This window comes from Lynx canadensis, chromosome B2 (assembly GCF_007474595.2).
Source record: "Lynx canadensis isolate LIC74 chromosome B2, mLynCan4.pri.v2, whole genome shotgun sequence".
In the NCBI taxonomy this organism is placed as follows: domain Eukaryota; kingdom Metazoa; phylum Chordata; class Mammalia; order Carnivora; family Felidae; genus Lynx; species Lynx canadensis.
The window spans coordinates 55,388,890-55,402,244 of record NC_044307.1 but is presented as its reverse complement, the minus strand read 5'-3'; positions in this window follow the sequence as shown (position 1 = coordinate 55,402,244).

Genomic DNA, 13,355 nt, shown 5'->3' with positions numbered 1-13,355 from the left:
CTGAGTCTTTGATTTTTAAAACTCATGAAGTTAAGCCCTCTGGTTTTCAAAGCCAAACATTATAGGGATTCATCTTCTCAGTGTGAGTCCCATGTGTTTGGGGTGCCTGGTGTAGGGACTACTTATCTCCCTTTTCCATTCTTGCAATGTCCCTCCCTCCTACAGGTCAATGGTTCTCAACTGTGTCTCTATCCTTCCTACAATTTTTTATATGGTCTCTTCTCTACCATTTGCTGTGAAGAGTCTGGTATGCCAGGGTTTGTTTTATTGTTTTCTGGGTTTTTTACACTGACATGGGTGTTATCTAGGTATATCCATTGGAAGGTTAGCTTAGGATCCCCTAACTCCCATATCTAATCCAGAACTTCTGAGATGTGAATCCTTGTGTCTTATTCCTTATTTTAAGAGGAAACAATTTAAGATTTTCACCATTGAGTATTATGTTAAAAATGGACTCGTCATAAAATGGCTTTTATTATGTTGAGTTACATTCCCTCTATACCCATTTCATTGAGAGTTTTTATCATAAATGGATGTTGAATTTTGTCAAATGCTTTTTCTCCATCTATTGAGATGTTCATATGATTTTTATCCTTCATTTTTTTAATGTGTTATATCAGTATATCATATTGTTGTGCGGATGTTGATCCATCCTCATGTCCCTGGAATAAATTCCTCTTGATCAGGTTGAATATCTTTTTAATGTATTGCTGAACTCAGTTTGTTAACATTTTAATTGAGGATTTTTATTTACATCTACGTTCATCAGGGATATTGGACTATAATTTTCTTTTCCGTGGCATCCTTACTTTGGGTATCCAGATAATTCCAGCCTTGTAAAATGAATTTGGAAGTGTTTCCTCCTCATATTTTTTGGAAGAGTTTGAGAAGAATTTTTATTAATTCTTATTTGAATGTTTGGTAGAATTTATCAATGAAGTTGTCTTGTCCTGGACTTAGTTTGTTGGGAGATTTTTGACCCTTACTGTTTACTGTTCTGCTCAAAATTTCTATTTCTTAATGATTCAGTCTTAGTAGGTTGTATCTTAGAATTTATCCATTTCTTCTAAATTATCCAATTTGTTGGCCTATCATTGTTCATAGAGGTTTCTCTTGGTCCATTGTATTTCTGTTGTAGTAATCTTAATATCTCTTTCATTTCTAATTTTGAGTCCTCTCTCTTTTTTATAAGGTGAGTCTAGCTAAAGGTTTGTCAGTTTTATCTTTTTGAGAAACAAGTTCTTATTTTTATCGATCTTTTATTTTGTCTTTTTAGTCTCTATTTCATTTATTTCTACTTTTTTCTTTACGTTATTGCATCTACCAAATTGGGACTTGTTATATTTTTGGAGTTGTTTGAGGTTTAAAGTTGAATTCTTTATTTGAGATTCATCTTATTTTTGATGTAGGCATTTATTTCCATGAACTTCCCTCTTAGAACTGCTTTTGTCATATGTCCTAGCATGTGTTTTTATTTTCATTTGTCTTCAAGTTTATTTCTCTTTTGGTCTCTTCTCTGACCCATTTGTTTTTCAGTAGCAAGTTGTTTAATCTCCATATTTTTCCAGGTTTCTTTTTGTAATTGACTTCTAGTTTTATATCATTGTGGTTGGAAAAGATGTTTGATCTGATTTCAATATTTTTTAAATTTATTAAGTCTAATTGTGTGATCTAGCATATGCCCTATCCTGGATTATGTTTCATGTGTGCTTGAGAAGAATGTGCATTCTGCTGTTGGATAAAATGTTCTGCTTATGTCTGTTAAGTCCATCTTGTCTAATGTATCATTTAAGGCCAATGTTTTCTTATAGATTTTCTGTCTATATGTAGACAAAAAGATCCATCCATTTTTGAAAGTGGGGTCTGTAAGCCCCCTACTATTATTGTATTGCTGTCTATTAATATTAATCTGGTCTGTTAGTATTTATATATTTAGGTGCTTCTATTTTGGGGTGCATAAATATTTACAATTATTTGTCTTGCTGAATTGACCTTGTTATTATGTAGTGTCCTTCTTTGTATTAGTCTTCTTTTAAGTTTTTAATATTTTATTTTATTTTTGAAAGAGAGACAGGGTGCAAATGGGGAGGGGCAGAAAGAGAGAGAGAGAGGGAGACAGTATCTGAAGCAGGCTCCAGGCTCTGAGTTGTCAGCACAGAGCCTGACACAGGGTTCAAACCCACAAACCATGAGATCATGTCCTGAGCCAAAGTCAAACCCTTAACCAACTGAGCCACCGAGTTGCCCCTGTTTTGTTTTGGTCTTTAGCTTAAAGTCTAATTTGTCTGATATAAATATAGGTACTCCAGCTTTCATTTGGTTTCTATATACATGAAATATCTTTTCCCTCTCTTCACTTTAAACCTGTGTGTTTTCTAATATCTGAAGTCAGTCTCTTGCAGACAGCTTATAGATAGGGATTTTTTTTCCCATAAACTCAGTCTTTTGATTGAATAATTTATTCCATTTGCATTTAAAGTATTTATTGATAGGGATGGGCTTATTGCCATGTTGTTCATTGTTTTCTAGCTACTTAGTAGTTCCTTTTCTCTTGTTCTGTTCCTTTATGATTTGATGATTTTCTGTAGTCAAATGCTTAGAGCCCTCTTTTTATCTTTTATATATCTCAATAAGTTTTTGTTTACCATGAGGTTTACACTCTATTTAAGTTGCTAATGACCTAAATTTGAACACATTCTAAAGCTCTGCATTTTATTACCCCCAAATTTCATGTTTTTGACATAACAATTAAACATCTTTCTTGTATATCTCTTAACAAATTATTAGTTATCTTTACTACTTTTGTTTTTTACAATTCATACCAGCTTTATAAGTGATTAACTCACCACCTTTACAAGATTATTCTGAATTTTACTAGATATTTACATTTGCCTGTGAGATTTATACTTTCATACATTTTTCTATTACTAATTAGCACACTTTCGTGTCAGTTTTTAAAAGTTCCTTTTACATCATTTGGAAGGCTGATGTAGTGGTGATGAACTCCTTTAGCTTTTGCCTGTCTGGAAAACTATTGTCCTTATTCTAAAGGACAGTTTTTCTGGGTATAAAATTCCTGGTTTGCAGTTTTTTCTTTCAGCACTTTGAAAATATCATACCACTCCCTCCTGGCCTGCAAAATTTCTGATAAAAATATGCTTATAGTTTTATGGGGGTTGTCTTGTATATAAAAATCTGTGTTTCTCTTGTTGCTTTTTCAGATTCTCTCCTTTAACATTTGACAATTAAATTATGTACTCTGTGTGGGGCTTTTTGAATTCATTTTGTTTAGAACACTTTGGACTTCCCAGATCTAGATGTCTGTTCTTTTCCCAGGTTAGGGAAGTTTTCAGCCAGTATTTATTCAATTAACTTTTCTTCCCCTTTCTCTCTCTCCTCTTCTTCTGGGACACCTATAAAATAAATATTGAAATACCTAATGTTTTCCCATAAGACCCTTAATATGTCTTCACTCTTTTCATTTCTTTTTCTTTTGCTCCTTTTATTGAATGAACTCCTCTGCTGTGTCTTTGTGTTTGCTAATTTTTTTCTTTTGCTTTATCTAGTCTGTTGTTGAAACTATTAAACTTTTCAGTTCAGTTATTGCATTCTTAAACTCTGTGATTTCTGTTCGGTACTTATATTTTTTATCTATGTTAAAATTCTCACTTTATTCATTCACTGTTCTCCAGACCTCAGTAAATATCTTGGTGACCATTATTTTAAACTCTTTATCAGATAAAACACATCTCCTTTTTATGAAGGTCTTTTTCTGAGGTTTAACTTGTTTTTATTTTGAAACATATTCCTCTGCTTCTTCATTTTCTTTGATTCTCTATGTTTGTTTCTATGCATTACATAAAACATCCACCTCTCCCAGTCTTGACAGAGTAACGTTACGTAAAGAATGAATCAACAGGGCGCCTGGGTGGCGCAGTCGGTTAAGCGTCTGACTTCAGCCAGGTCACGATCTCATGGTCTGTGAGTTCGAGCCCCGCGTCAGGCTCTGGGCTGATGGCTCAGAGCCTGGAGCCTGTTTCCGATTCTGTGTCTCCCTCTCTCTCTGCCCCTCCCCCGTTCATGCTCTGTCTCTCTCTGTCCCAAAAATAAATAAACGTTGAAAAAAAAATTTTAAGAATGAATCTTAACGTTCAACTCTGCCCTAGTTCCTGGTCATGTCTCAAAACTTTGTGATTATACAAGCTGCTTCTTTATTGTTAATGGTTCCCAGTATTTGAGGAAGTGTTAAAACCTGTCAGTGTCCCAAAAGGGAGGCTCTCATTTAGCACCTAGATCCAGGCTGATTGGAGTCTGGATTCTCAGGCAGGAGCTTTTCAAGGTTGGTATGCTTCTTTCAGGGATGACTTGAAGATGGGTGTTTGTGCCTGTTCCTTCTTCATTTATCCCTGGCTTGAAAGAAGTTAAGAATGACTTACTTGTTTGCTATTATCTCATTGAACCTAAGATCCCCAGCCCTCTGGCCACGAGAGTCAAGCTATCAAGGGATGTATCCTCTGGGCAGCAGCCATAAAAGCCTGGATATCAGATATGTACAAAACTCCTTTCGCAGAGACATTGGTGACCTGGTGGGGGGATGGGGGACTAGGCAGAAAGAGATTATAAACATAATGCCCACTGACCTGCCTGATCTCTGGGGAGGATTTCAGTCAGGCCCTAAATGTGTGTTAAATTAGAAGTATATCCCTCAGGGGGCACCTGGGTGACTCAGTCGGTTAAGCGTCCAACTTCAGCTCAGGTCATGAACTTGCGGTTTGTAAGTTTGAGCCCCACGTGGGGCTCTGTGCTGACAGCTTGGAGCCTGAAGCCTGCTTCGGTTCTGTGTCTCCCTCTCTCTCTGCCCCTCTCCTGCTCACGATCTATCTCTCTCTGTCTCGCAAAAATAAATAAACGTTAAAAAATTTTTTTTAAAAAGAAGTGTATCCCTCAGGCCACAAGTTTTAAGATCTACCAATATGCCTCTTTTATGGAAAGACTGAGAGTTTGTCTGTTGTCTTTGTGTTGTGCCCTGGTGGGATAACTGTTTAAGAACTGTTTCTCTGTTACAGTCCTATGGAACTCATGAATGTAAGCCCTTGGCCACCAGAGCCAGGTGATCAAGAAATGTGTTCTCTGGGTGGCAGCCACAAAAGCTGGGGAGTCAGACATGTACACAAGTGCCTTTCCAAGAGATACCAGAAATATGGGGCAAGGCAAAAGGAGAGTACAAAGATGGTACCCACTGGCCCTGCAGTCTCTGGAGAGTAGTGCAATCAACTTCTAGATCTATGTTAAATTAGGAGGCTGCCACTCAGACCAGAACTTGTAAGATAAGCAAATAGGCCTCTTTTGTGGAAAGATTTTCAGTCTGCTGTCTTTCAGACTGCATTTCAGTCTGTTGCCTCTTCACTAAGCCTGAGTCAATAGCCACAGCAACTCCTCACAAGGCTGTTAAGAACTGTATTTTGGTTTGTGATAATCTTGTGGGTCTTGTGAATATATAAGCGCTACTGACTTTCAGAGCTAAATGCTTCAGGGGCCCACCTCTCAGGTAGAAGTCTTAAAAGTTTGGGCCCCAGATGTAGGTCCAAACACTTCCCTTCTCCGGGACAAGCTGAGAGCCATGCATTCCCTACCAATTGTATGTTGTCACACCATGGGATGGGTTTATAGTGAGATTGTGTCTCAGCCCCTCTTACCTATTTCAATGTGGATTTTTTTTTTTACCTATCTGCCTGATGTGTAGGAATTACTCAGCTAGTTTCTGGATTTATTTCATAGGAAATTATTCCATATGTTTCTATAGATTTGGTATGTTTCTATAAGGAAGTAAGTTTAGGATGTCACCATCTTGAACCAATCTCTCCTGGTCTCTGGAATTTAAATTTTTTTTTTTTACCATTCCCATGTGTGTTCTTTTATAGGGCTATTATTAAACCTTTAAAGAGCATTTCAATATGACATTTCTAATTTCTATAAATATTTATCAAATTTGTAATTTTGTGTAAATTATGGGACTATTTTATATCTTTATAGTTGACTTTTTTTCTATTTTTCTTTTGAACCCTTTAAATATCTATTAGCCAGTTTGTACATAGTAGCTATGTTTAATCATAATTATTATATTTTTTACACCATTTATCTTATCATTAAAATAAATTAAGTTATGAAACTCTTTGGACACCAGAATATACATTCCCAAGGCAGAGAAGCTAGGATCACAGCAGGTGTTATACATGTTTTCACCGCATGAGGTGTGCTGTGGGGATTTCCCTATGGCAGAGACCAAAGGGCAAGCTTCTCACTGAAGGCTTTTATAAAATGCTAACAAATAACCACTGGGTATATTTACAAGAAATGTGAGAGAGCATGACTGGTGCTGTCATGCACAAATTGATGGGCACCAAAATCCCATGCACTCAAAATAACAGTTAAATGAGGTTTGCTTAGTTTTTATTTCCTATTTACCTACAAGGTGAAACAATCAAACAGCTGTAGTGAAAACTTAGGATTTTTCTCACTAGATTCCATCACTTGAAATAATCACAGAATTTTTCCCTGGAAATGGCTTTAGAGCGCATCTAGATCAACAACACCTCCTCCTGGGTTTTATTTCATACTCCATTTACCCATTTGCTGGCATGGACAATGCTTCTTTTTAAAAATATCTGTACATATAAATATTTGTGCGTGAATACCCAGTGTGAAAGTTACACAGGTTGTGCTTATTATAGATTATGTGATTTCCTTTGCATCTTTCCTCCTTAAAGCTATAATGCAATGACCTTTCCTGAGTAAACATTAGAAAAAGCACATTAAATACTTGAATTTGTGATGTCTAAATGTTAGGGGAACAAGGAGTAGTTTAGAATGCAGAAAACGCAAAACCATAGCAGACATATGTGAGAATCTGAGGGCCAAAGGAGGTGTAGGACAAAGACTCTGGTTCTCCCCAAGCACTCACTTGAACTAAGTAGGTGATCAGAGTGGCTCACCAAGTAGAGGTAGGAAATGAGTCAGGCTACAGTAATTAAGACCCTCAGTTTGGAAAAATATATCTTAGTCAATTTTCCTTCCATGTCCAATTATTTGCATTTGAAGTAAGAGAAATGTAATGTGTCCATCCCCTTTTCTTGCCACCCCTATGCTTATTGAGCAGCAAAGAAAGTATAGGGCTGGATATAAAGAGCAGTGAATAACCTGGTATTGGGAAGTGGGAAGGTATTTCAGGTTCCAATTTTAGTTCTGATACTAGCTTGTGTTACCTGGAGCTTTGCTCAAACTTTTCTAATCTCAATTTCCCCATTTGATTAGTTGACATTCAACTGGTGATTTCTATAAAATCCCTTCCAGCTCTAACATCCCATGATCACAGGTGTTGATCATCTCTTGACCAGAGACTTGCCTTAACATAAACTGCCTTGCATGGGATCTGTGAAACTTAATCCCAATGAGCCTCTGAGTGTGGTAGAAGGACCTTATGAGAACCCTGTATCTTTTATAAAGCCATCACCTAAAACAAAGTTCACACAAACTCAGTTTTAGAAGTTTCATCTCCCACAAGGCTTAGTGGCATGCCTATAAACTGCAAACCTGAAATACAATTCATTCACTCATTAAGTACAAATGCCAAGATTACCCTCAGGAAACCACATATAACTTTTATTCTGTGAGTACTGGAGAGACAATGTGCACAGAGGGCTAAGAATGCCAGATGGAATCATGAACCATTTGCAAGGACGGAGAGATGATCCAGAGAAGCCTACATGAGCATTGTAAGCATTTGTGAGGGATATCAGAAGGCTCCACAGCCTTTGCAAGGGTTAGAGAAGCACGAAATGTTAGAAAAACATTTTCAGGCTGAAGGAACAATTTGGATAAAGCCAGAGTGAAGGCCATTGCTGTTTCAAGAAATGCTTAAAAATGAACTGAAGCTAAAATGTAGGGGCATAGGATAATAGTGGCCAGGAAGAAAAGGTGTGAACAAGGCTGAGACCAAATTGCAAATGTTCTGATATGCCTGACAAAGGAATTTGGAATTACTCGCGTGGGCAACAGCTGGGGGTTGAGATGTTTGCAAGCATGAGCTAGACACAGATTTGTGTCTAGTAGGAAAATGTGCTGATAGCAGCAAGGAGGATCAAAGAGACTAAGAAAAGACTTGTGGAAGGGAAACCAGAGAGGGGGCTACTGCAGAGAAGATATCTAGCTCATCCTGGCTCGCACCACTTGCCATTTGTAGGACGGAGTCTGAATTATATTAGCATATCCATTCTGGTCTGATCAGGAGTATAAACAGAGATATAGAAAGACTTACCAGGAATCATAATGAGAATAACACATGTCGCTAGACAAATAGTGGCAGTCTTTTATAAATTTTTTTTAATTCCAGTGTAATTAATGTATAGTGTTCTATTAGTTTCAGGTGTAAAATATGGCGATTTAACAATTCTATACAAAATTCAGTGCTTATCATGGTAAGTGCACTCTTAATCTTTACCAATTTCACCCTTCCAGCCACCCATCTCTCTTCTGGTAATCATCAGTTTGTTCTCTATAAGAGTCTGTGGTTTGGGTTTTTTTTTTTTTTTTTATTTGGAGAGAGAGAGAGAGAGTAGGGCAGAGGGAGAGAGAGAGAGAATTCCACGACCCTAGGATCATGGCTTGAACCGAAATCAAGAGTTGGACACCCAACTGACTGGACCACCCAGGTGCCCCAGATCTGGTTTTTTGTCTCTCTTTTATTTATTTCTTTGTCTTATTTCTTAAATTCTACATGTGGATGAAATCATATGGTATTTGTCTTTCTGTGACCGATTTCACTCAACATTATAGACTCTAGGTTTATCCATGTTGTTGCAAATACCAAGATTTCATTCCTTTTTATGGCTAAGTAACATTCCATTGTTTATATATACACCACATCTTCTGTATCCATTAATCTATTTATGGACAATGCTTCAATATTTTCACTATCGTAAGTAATTATGCAATAATCATAGGGGTGCATATATCTTTTTCATGTAGTGTTTTTATTTTCTTTGGGTGAATACTCAGTAGTGAAATTACTGGATCATATGGTAGTTCTATTTTTAATTTCTTGAGAAACCTCCATACTGTTTTTCACAGGGGCTGCACCAGTTTGCATATCCACCAATAGTGCATGAAGGTTCCGTTTTGTCTACATCTTTTCCAACACTTGTTATTTCTTGAGTTTTTTTTTTTAAGTTTTTTTTTTTTTTTTCAACGTTTATTTATTTTTGGGACAGAGAGAGACAGAGCATGAACGGGGGAGGGGCAGAGAGAGAGGGAGACACAGAATCGGAAACAGGCTCCAGGCTCTGAGCCATCAGCCCAGAGCCTGACGCGGGGCTCGAACTCACGGACTGTGAGATCGTGACCTGGCTGAAGTCGGACGCTTAACCGACTGCGCCACCCAGGCGCCCCTATTTCTTGAGTTTTTAACTTTAGTCATTCTGACAGGTGTAAGGTGATACCTCATTGCGATTTTGATTTGCTTTTCTCTGGTGATAAGTGACGTTAAGTATCTTTTCATGTATCTGTTAACAATCTATATGTCTACTTTGGAGAAATGTCTGTTCATATTTTCTGACCATTTGTTAATTGGATTATTTTGGGGGTGGCGTTTGGTTTGAGTTGTAGAAGTTCGTCATATATTTTGGATACTAACCCCTTATTGAATGTATCATTTACAAATATCTTGTCCCATTCAGTAGTTGTCTTTTTGTTTTGTTGATTTTTTTTTTCCTTTGCTGTGCAGAAGCTTTTTATTTTGATGTAGTCCTAAAAGTTTATTTTGACTTTTGTTTCCCTTGCCTTAGGAAACATATCTAGAAAAATATTCCTTCAGCCAATGTCAAAGAAATTGCTGCCTGTGCTCTCTTGTAGCATTGTTACAGTTTCAGGTCTCACATTTATGACTTTAATCCATTTTGAGTTTATTTTTGTAAATGGTGTAAGAAAGTGGTTCAGTTTCATTCTTTTGCATGTAGCTGTCCAGTTTCATTGTATAGTGTTCTATTAGTTTTAGGTGTAAAATATGGTTCGTTGAAGAGACTTTTTTTCCCATTGCATGTTCTTGCTTTGTTATAGATTAATTGACTATATAGGTGTGGGTTTCATTCTGGTTTAAGTCTCTGTATTCTGTTCCATTGATCTGTGTGTCTATTTTTGTGCCAGTATGCCAGTTCCATACTGTTTTGATTACTACAGCTTTCTAGTACATCTTGAAATCTGGGATTGTGATACTTCCTGTTTTGTTCTTCTTTTTTAAGATTGCTTTGCCTATTTGGGATCTTTTGTGGCTCCATACAAATTGTAGGATTATTTTTTCTAGTTCTGTTAAAAAAAATTAAAAAGAAAGTTGGTATTTTGATAGGGATTGCACTATATCTGTAGATTGCTTTGTGTAGTATGGACATTGTAACAATATTTGTTCTCCCAGTCCATCAGCATGGAATATCTTCCCATTTGTTTATGTCACCTTTGATTCCTTTCATCAATACTTTTCAGAGTACAGGTATTTCACCTCCTTAGATAAGTTTATTCCTAGGTATTTTAATATTTTGGGTACAATTGTAAATGAGATTGTTTCCTTAATTTCTCTTTCTGCCACTTTATTAGTGTATAGAAATGCAATGGATTTCTTTATATTCATTGGGTATTCTGAGATTTTACTGAATTTACTACTCCTAGTAGTTTTTTGGTGGAGTCTTTAGAGTTTTCTATATATAGTATCATGTCATCTGCAAATAGTGAGAGTTTTACTTCTGCCTGACCAATTTGGATGCCTATTAATTCTTTTTGTTGTCTGATGTCTGTCACTAGGACTTCCAGTACTATGTTGAATAAAAATGGTGAGAATGGGGGGAAAAAAGAATAGTTATGGAGGTTTCTCAAAAAATTGCCCTATGACCCAGCAACTCAATACTAGGCATTTATCCAAAGGATACAAAAATGCAGATTTGAAGGGGCACATGCACCCCAATCTTTATAGCAGTGTTATCAACAATAGCCAAATTATGGAAAGAGCCTAAATGTCCATCAACTGATGAATGGATAAAGAAGATGTGGTTTATATATACAATGGAATACTACTTGAAAATGAGAAAGAATAAAATTTATTACTGGGTTTTTATTTGTGGTTACCATTATTTTTATATATAACATCTTATACATATAACAGTCTATATTAAGTTGACAGTTGCTTAAGTTTGAGCCTGTTCTAAAAGCACTAAAATTGTACTCCTATCCCACCCTCCTAAGGTTTTCAGTATATAACAGCATAGTGTACATCTTTTTATTTTGTAAATCTTTTGATTTTTATAGATATACTTAATTTCATTGCTTTTGCACTTCCTACTTTTCTTACTCCTGCTCATGGTGTTTTCTTTCTATGCAAAGAATCCCCTGTAACATTTCCTATAGGGCTGGTTCAGTGGTGATGAGTTCCTTTAACTTTTGTCTGGGTAACTCTATCTCTCTTTCTGAAGACATAGCCTTGCTGTATAGAGTACCCTTGGTTGCAGGGTTGTTGTTTTTTTTCTTTCAGCACTCTGAATGAATCATGCCACTCCTTTCCAGCCTGTAATATTTCTGCCAAAAAATCAGCTGGTAACCTTAGGGGGTTCCCTTGTACAGAATTGTTATTCCTTTCTGTTGCTGCTTTTAAAATTCTCTCTTTGTCACTACTTTTTGCTAATTTAATTACTATGTGCCTTGGGGTAGACCTCCTTGGGTTGATTTTGTTGGGACAACTCTGTGCCTCCTAGATCTGGATATGTTTCCTTCCCCAGAGTCAAGAAGTTTTCAGCTATTATTTCTTCAAATAAATTTTCTGCCCCCTTTGGTCTCTCTTTGCCTTCTGGGATCCCTATAATGTGAATGTTACTATACCTGGTAGTGTCACTGGTTCCCTATGTCTATTTTCTTTTTCTTTTTCTTTTTTTTAAGATTTTTTAAGTAGGCTCCATGCACAACATGGAGCCCAGAGTAGGACTCAAACTCACAACCCTGAGATCAATACCTGAGCTGAGATCTGAGTTGGATGTTAACCAACTGAGCCACCCAGGTGCCCCTCATTTTTTATTGTGATTTTTTTCTTTCTGCTGTTCAGCTTGATTGCTTTCCATTACTCTGTCCTCCAGGTGTTACAACCCCACTGCTGTCACTGAGCTATGTTTGCCTTCAGTTCAGCTGTCTACAGTTTGCCTCTTGTGGGTAGGGTTTGGTCCACGTGTTGTTAATGGGCCAGTCTAGGGCCACCTTAGTCTTAAGTTGGGTCAGACTAGATGTTTTCTAGAGCTGCTGTCACACCAAAATGCAAGGCCCTTTCCTGTGTTGTCCCTAAGAGGCTTTCATCGGTGGGTGGGGCTTGTAGTCAGACCAGCTGTCTGCACCCAGCCCTGCTGTGTGTGCTTATATTCTCCTCTCATCTCCTCTGTAAAGGGACAGGAGTCACTTTAGAGTGGGGCTAGACTTTGTTGGTGCTGCTTACACAATGTCATGCTTCTGGCACTGCTTTGGATGGACTTCAATTTAGGACAGGTTGGAGAGGGGTGGATCACAGAAAAGCATAGGTGTGGGGCATGCTGTTAGCAAGCTAAAAGGAGAGTCTTCACACTACACTGGTTCCCACAGATGTCAGTGTATCTGGGGGGGGGGGGCAGGGAAGAGAAATGGCACCCACCAGATCTTTTGTTCTTGTAGAAATCTACTAAAGATCCCTACCCCTTCAGCACACATTCTGAGATTAGTAAAATAAATCTTCCTATTTTCCTCAGGCATTTTTCAAACTGCTGCTTCTATGCTACATCTCAGTGGGGCTGTTATACTGTCTCTTTAAGGGAGGAACTCAGTTTCCTATATCACCCTCTGGCTCTCCCACAGCCAAGCTGCTGTTTTTTAAAGTTCCAAGTGTTAAGCCCCACTGACTGCAAAAACTTGCAAAATTAAGCCCCTCTGGTTTTCAAAGCCAAATATTTTGGGGATTTGTCTTCCCAGTGCAGGCCCCCATGCCTGGGGTTCCCAGCGTGAGGTCTGCTCCTCTCCTTTCTCCCAGTTTGCAGTAACCCTCCCTCCTGTGGACAATCTCATAAGTCAGCTTGGTTCCTGACTGCATCTCTGCCCCTCTTCCTATCTTCAATATGACCTCTTCTCTATGTTAATCTTAGTCTGTTCTGCCAGTCTTTAAGCCATTTTCTTTCTTTTTTAAAAATTTTTTAGGTTTATTTACTTGAAAGACAGAGAGAGAGAGAATGAGCATGGGAGAGACAGAGAGAGAATCCCAAGCAGGCTCAGTGCTGTCAGCACAGAGCCCAATGCAGGCCTCAAACTCA